Below are 6,253 nucleotides of genomic sequence, written 5' to 3'. Positions count from 1 at the left end.
AATTAATATACGTAATGACATTCTCCTCTTAAATAAAATCTTACCTGTACCACTTCCAAAAGACAGACCTCCATGACAACTTAGTCTGAGATTAAGTAGCAGCTCACTCTTGATGATTAAGAAATCCCCAGATTTTTGTTCCCTACTTTCCACAGCAGGAAACTTGCAGAGTGAAATGCTCCTGTTCAGAACACAATGCAAGCAATAGCCTTTGAGACTTACTATAAGCAAACTTAGATACTCCGCAACTTGTGGCTCTCCTGCTCTAGGAGAGCCTGCTTTAGTGGGGTTTGTACTAGATGATCTCCACAGGTCCCTGCCAACCCTGACTGTTCTGTGATAGCCATCACCATTGCCATATTAGTTTCAGCACTTGGAGTAAGTTATTTTATGTTTGTGTACTCACACTACTCAGGTGGGCACAGAAGAGCCACAGAGAAAAAATAATTCCGTTTTCAAGTTCAGAGGTGGAACGTGTGACTGCTGCTCACTGCTGTCTTTGTGTATAGGTGGCTGGCTCTGTGCCAACAAATGGCAGCATTACACATAATTTCCATCTAGTTCAGACTTCAAAAGTCACACAGAAAATGTTAATAAAGTGTTCTCACAAATCATTACCTAAAAATTAAAAGCACCAGCAATAATATTCCTCCATAGTCACCACAGATTTAATTTATACCAAATGAAGACTACCCCACATTCAATAATGCCGAGTAAACATTCAAGTGATCAAGATAAAGACCATTACGCATGCTTTCCAAAATTATGTATTTGTCCTGAAAGGTACACTGTTCTGTAAACCCCTGGTGCTATGCCTACAGTGATACTTTTATTTGCCTTGTCATCCTTAGCAGTGCTTTCCATATTTTCACCTGTCACTAGAAAATTCTATTACCAACTGTTCTGTGCAGATTCAGCAGCCTTAAGTCAGACTACTTGCATCACTAAATTCAGTAGACAAGAATAACCGACTATACCTTTGACTTGCAAAGAAACAAAACACAGAACCTGGAAATAGCTAAATATAACCTACAAACTGCTTATTTCTAGCTTTCATGTGTGTGACACTAATATGCATCCTGGCATGAGTGCCCAGTGTGATTCAAAAGGTCTCCACAAAGGCAAAAATCCCTTCTTTAGAGAATATTTGTTAAAATTAATTCTCAGGGGGGTTTTGTTTGTGTTTTGTTGGTTTTTTAAAAAAAAATTTTTGGGTACTGTCATTCATTATATCATTCTCAAAATAAATTGTACAATACAAAATGTTTTACCACCTAAGGGAAAGTGACAGCAACTGAGACTTTCATTAGCATTAGTTGCCAAACAACTATTAAAAGAGTAATTTGTCATATCATCTTACATCCAGTGAAATGGAAGCAGTCATTATCTTCCACAGCAAGTCCAACTTTTAGCACAGCATGGATATTTTAGATATAAAAATTTGTAAGATTATGAAAGAGCACACAACGGTATAAATGAAAAGCCAGGCTTCCTGAACACCAGTAACCCAGGCTAGGCTATCCATACCTTTCAGCATATAGAGATGAAACTCTGGTGAGAAGACAGCGCTCCAGAAGAATGACGGCAGTTTAGGTTGGGATGGCTTTTACCACAGTCTGGTCCACCTCTCCACTCAAAGTCAGACTGACTTGGGCATTACATCACACAGGTGGTCATCCGAAGTACACTTCAGAATCCCTCCCAAGACTGTAGATGCCACTACCTCCCAGAGCAACCTGTGGCAGCGTGAACTTCCTCCTCCCCCCACACTGCCTGCCAGAATTTTCCGTTAAGAAACTTGTCTGCCCTTTTGCTGTTTACCTCCAGCAACAGTTCAACCGTTCTCACCACTGACTCTTGTCCAAACTGAAGTTAAAAGCCAGCAGAAGTACCAATGTTTGTTTATAAATTTGAAAAGGAATGTTGTCAAGTGATTACAATTTTCATTTTCCCATGTTACCATAGTTCACAATCCTTTACACAGTCCAATAGTTTACCGCATCCATACTTCTATTTATAAATCTCAGCCTTTTAGGAAGTTATAGCCGATCTCTCCTCAAGTCCCTCTGGCTTTTCACTCATTCCATGCCTTAAGCCTTCTCTGGAAAGCAGCCCACGAAGAAACATTAAATCCCATGGGGGGATAACTAAAAATGTTACAGAAGTGACAGCACTCTATTGCAGCTCTCTAGGCTGAACCTGAAAAGTCATAAATAAGAGAAATATTGACCTACCAGAAAATATTACTTTACTGAAAACTTGCATGTGACCCAACGGAGCCCAGAGCCTAGCCACCCCTGCTACTTTTGGCAGAGGAGGGCGGCTGCTGGGAGTCACCTCGGCAAATTCTGTCCCAAACTCACAACTTCTCTGATGTTGACATTGCTTTACTCACCACAACAAAGTAAGAAATGCTCTCCTTTTGAGGCCTTTACAGACTTCCCAACTACATCTCACTGAAAGAAAGAAAACTATTGTAAAGTTCCAATCTCCAAACAATTTAGTAAATCTTAAGAACTCAGTAAGGCACAAGAAATTTCATAAACATGCCATTGTGGGATTCCCACACCAAATAGATTTATTTGGAAAAAACAGTCAGTATTCAGATGTAAGCAGGGAATTAGGTTGGTTAATTGAAGGAATAATATAATTAATTCACATGTGAAGTTACTCCACAGGGAAGGATAAGACATGATGGCATTTTTCCTCCAGTCACATTCATCTTTGAGCACTAAACAGTGTAATTTTGAATTTCTTTTATTCAAAACAGGGTGACTACCCAGCAGAACAACAGAATTTAAGACTGGTATCTATACACATGGAAGATCAGATTCTAGAGTTAGTTGGGTTGGGGTTTGTTTGGTTGGCGTTTTTTTTTTTTAAACATAAGGCCTAATGTGAAATGTATTCAAGTAACTGCCTTGTTTTCCCTCACAGCTGAATACATCATCACATAAACCTGCTTCAAAAATTTAGCATGGGGTTTAGGCTTTTCAGGTTTTGGGAGGTAGGGGAAGAGGGGATTGCTGAATGGTTTTGTTTTTAAACACGACATATCAGATATATTCCAATCATTTTACACAATAAAACAGACTTCAATACCTTTTCTGGTATCAGTGTGCTAATCCAGCAACCTGCCAACTGCTGAGACATAGGCCCTAGTGAAACTCCTAGCAATGGGTGTTTGCTTGTATTTTCAACTGGCATCAGGACTGAACGCTACCGACAGCCAGAAGGAACAGGGATTTTTAAGCCTTCGGCCTTTACGTACCTGTATTAGAAACATTAACTACAGTAACACCCAAGTAGTATCTACAAAAAATAAAGTTTACAGCAGTACATGCTGAACATTTAAATTACACCTATGTTAGGAAGTAGTATGGACCAGCTAGAGAAAACCTGCAGAGAAACTGTTGGCACTGAGGACCTGATGCCTGCACAATTCACTTTTCATGGCCTCTGTTTTCTGGCTGGATGGCTTTTTGAATTTGGACTGTCCCTAAAGAGGGTGCATTACATACCAATTTCAGATTAAAAAGCTCAGCCTGCTCCTAAGTAGCACTGACCCAGAATGGTGTGCGTTACTGCTTAACTGTCACCAGCAAAGAAAAAGGAAGATGGCCTAAATGCTTCATTTACCATGGTTCTGCCCTCTTGTGCCTGGGACACCAGTTCGGTCCCAGATGCAAGAGGGTGCAGTTCAGCAGGTGAGTTACTGCAATCCCATTACAGCATACTGCTTTAACACATTAACGTAATAACATGTTTAATGTAACACAGTAACACAGATTTCTATAAAACAGCTTGACAAAAAGAGCAGAGGCCAACCTAAACCAGCTATTCTTACCATGAAAATTGTCAGGCCAGTTATCCCAAGCTTTACAGTTAAGGCTCTAAAGCCCTATGGGACATGTTTCAAGGAGTTAAAGATACAAAAGAAACCACAACATTCATTTTTCTATCAAGTGTATCCAGTTTTATTTTCCTTCCCCAAACAGCTTAACTTGCAAACACCTGAGGTTCTTACCTCCCGAAATTACTGCAAGTTTATACTGCTTTCTCAATAGCAAGCGATCAGCACACTGAACCAGGGTCTGACAGTGTCTGTGCAACACTACTGACCACAAAAAGCTGTGTCACCTTAAGACAGAGGGTTTAAAGTTTAAATACTTTCTCAAACCCTTTATCAGCCTGTCAGTTTCCCAAGGAGGATGAGACCCTTGTGCCTGACCAGCCTGGCCACTACTTGTGTTTTGCCAGCCTATGTATCAGAGGATGATTCAACTAACCCTTCCAGGGACCCTCCCTAACAGCACCGAGTCAAATCCCTTGTAACTACTCAACTTTGTATAAATCTCCAGAGATTTACCTTCAGCTGAAGATTTTTTTCTACAATTTTGTGACAGAGTAAGGTTTGAGGATTGCCAGTAACGATACACCAACTGCAAAACAAACTTAAAACCAACACACTGAACAGCTAGCATGAGCTAGCCAGAGGATAAAGTTCTTACCTAATAGGCATCCCTACGTGGGAGAAGACAGGTTCAGCCCATCGACTGATCCCCGCGGTTCCAATAGAGTCTTCCCCAACTTCTCTCCTCATTTGTCTACTTTTTATACTTCATAGTACATTGCATATTCATTTATCACACACAGGACTGGTTACAAGTTTCTTGCTTCTAATGTAAGTTAGACATGTCCTCGGATAGCACTACTGAAGCTTTTTAACTACGCATGCTCCCCAAGCTGGGGTTTACCCTCCTTTGAAGGGACTATTTGAGTTGAAGGTCACAATCTCCCACCGCCACCATTACCCTTGCCCTACTTTCAATCAACTTCCTGTGGATTGCAACACTTTATCAACTTGTCTCCCCTTGCAGCCAGAACTTCCTCACTTGGCTCACTTGGAGGCTTCTTTCTGCATAACTTACGATAACTCTGTTCTTTTCACCATCCCTTCTTTGTTTCCCATCCTTCCCAAAGCTGAATCCCTTAACTAGAAGTCACTTCATTCATAACAACTTTAGAAAAACAAAGAAACAGTGTGTGGTAATTCAGGAGTTTAGACAATTCCCCCTGCTCTGGACTTATTTCAGTCCAAGACCAGTCCATTTTCTTTATACTTAGGTGGAGCCTGAGCAACTCTAGTCATGCATATTTTTCTTACTGATTGGTATTACATACCGAGCAAGGTGTAGTAGTACCCTGGAGGCAGGTAAGTTTGGGAGGAAGGTGTGCATTAAAAAAAAAAAACAAAAACAAACACACAGCTAAAAAACCCAAGAAAACCCAAACCATTACATTAGCTCTATTTCCAAATTAAGATGGTGCTACTCTAGTAATCCATAGCAAAGCTTATTCTTCAGTGAAAGGGACATTGTATGTAACACACTATTTTGGGACAAGGAAATAAATCCTCAAAATATTTTAAACTCACTAATCATACCTAGCTATCAAGTAATTTTGTAACAAAGAATTAAAGTTGATTGCAAGCCTGTGACCTGTACTCACTAAATGCAGCACACCTGCAAAATTTGCTTCAACATCAAAAAAACAGGCAAGTGCACAAAAAACCATATTGCAGTTAATTACCAAGCATTAATAAAATAGCTGAGACCATAACATATTTTTGTCAAACTACATTCTGTAATCTGATTCTATATTGGGTTTTGTTATATGCAAAATGTTGTTATGGGAGAAGAGGATACACCTTAGTGTTCAGTGTAATCTTAACTGCCTAATCAAAGAATTACCTATTAGTTCAAATCCAATATTGTAGAAAGTGAACATTACCATACGTAAGAAAATGTCTTAATAGTAGTAAGAGTTAAAATTGTTGTACATACACTTCCTGTTACCTCACTCCTTTTCCTGGTGTTACGCTTACCCTTCAAGTGCTCCTCTGGATCTCAAGGCTGATGATGTCTGTTCGTGCCAAGGACATACGGCACGTCATCAGCACCCCGAGTCCGAGTATGACATTGACAGTTTCTTCCTCCTTCATCTAATCAACATGGAATCACTTTTAGGTTTAATAACACACTTGTAACATCTTGCTTGTTCTTCACCTGCCTGCATGTTCCCAATTACATCTGATTTTACTGCACTTTGTGCTTTTTGCATGTGTTATATACTTTTTCCTTTCCATTATACTCAAAACTGTTTTTGTCTTAGAGCCAGAATTGCATTTCTTCAACTGAGCAAAGGAAGTATTTGCAAAGCAGGCTTCCAGTGCCAGCCCTACAATATCTTG

This window comes from Falco biarmicus, chromosome 1, assembly GCF_023638135.1.
Source record: "Falco biarmicus isolate bFalBia1 chromosome 1, bFalBia1.pri, whole genome shotgun sequence".
NCBI lineage: Eukaryota > Metazoa > Chordata > Aves > Falconiformes > Falconidae > Falco > Falco biarmicus.
Note: the sequence above shows the minus strand (reverse complement) of the source record.